Source organism: Penaeus monodon, chromosome 30, assembly GCF_015228065.2.
Source record: "Penaeus monodon isolate SGIC_2016 chromosome 30, NSTDA_Pmon_1, whole genome shotgun sequence".
Taxonomy (NCBI): domain Eukaryota; kingdom Metazoa; phylum Arthropoda; class Malacostraca; order Decapoda; family Penaeidae; genus Penaeus; species Penaeus monodon.
This window is the reverse complement of record NC_051415.1, coordinates 20,270,785-20,271,912: the sequence shown is the minus strand read 5'-3', so window position 1 is coordinate 20,271,912 and position 1,128 is coordinate 20,270,785.

Below are 1,128 nucleotides of genomic sequence, written 5' to 3'. Positions count from 1 at the left end.
AATAGTGGCTATACCTTTGCAAAGATACCTTGGACCAAGCAAAACCATAGTTCTTCATTTTTTCATCTCACTTTTTTTTTCATTTTCAATGTGTAAAGCCATATTTCATTGCAGGATATGAACAACCTCTCAACTGCTCACAGGGCAGTCAGTTGAAACATTTCATATGCTGTTGCCTCAACCATTTTTATAAGGATTGTTTAGCATCGCTATCGAACATCTACTCTTTATAATGAGAAGATAAGCAAAATATAGTGAAAGGATTAAGAGGTGTCAAGTATCGATATTTTAATAATATCTGCACGTCGATTATACATGTTACCGGTGCTTATTCACAGAAAACGGTTCTCAAGTTTTCTATGAACACGGTTCCTCGGTGAGACTTTTTTAATCGTGTTGGTAATCTATTGTTACTGAAAGAACAAAAAAAAAATATGTTGCTACAAATGCAGCTGTTCATTGAGATTTGAGGCAAATTTCAGACCTTTGCCAGTCACCCTGTCTAAACTGTTTATGAACATCGATACTACTTACACTTGTGTCTACAGCAATTGTACATAAATGGCATTAAACGTATATTGTGATACACTTTTTCATTGCTGTTGCATCAGTATATAATTTTCTCGTTTCTTGGGGGTACAGGACATGTTTTACAGTATTTGTTGATAAATCAATTTAATTGGTATTCGATTCCATCCTGCTCTATATACACAAGTATTTGAAATATGAATATATAATCATGTAATATATCGGAAGTTAAACTAATAAATTGTGTTCCCTGAGCACAATAAAGGTAAGTAAACATCGATGTCAAAATCATGCTAAATTACATAAAAATAGCAAAATGAAGATGATAAGTGATATTCACGCATGAAGCTTGCAAGACTATACCATAGGAAAAAAAATCTTAAAATCCAAAATCCATGAAGTAAACAGCATGTATTATCGACGAATTGTAGTTCAATATAAGCATATACATTAGTTTACCAAATAGACTAACTTTCTCTGTGATTTGTACAGAAAACGGAACAAGAAAATTAAAAGTAAGGGGAACTTATATAAATCAAATAACAGTATTTGTGTGTCAGTTTCTGTGTTGATTTTATCTTTAATATATATGTGCGTGTG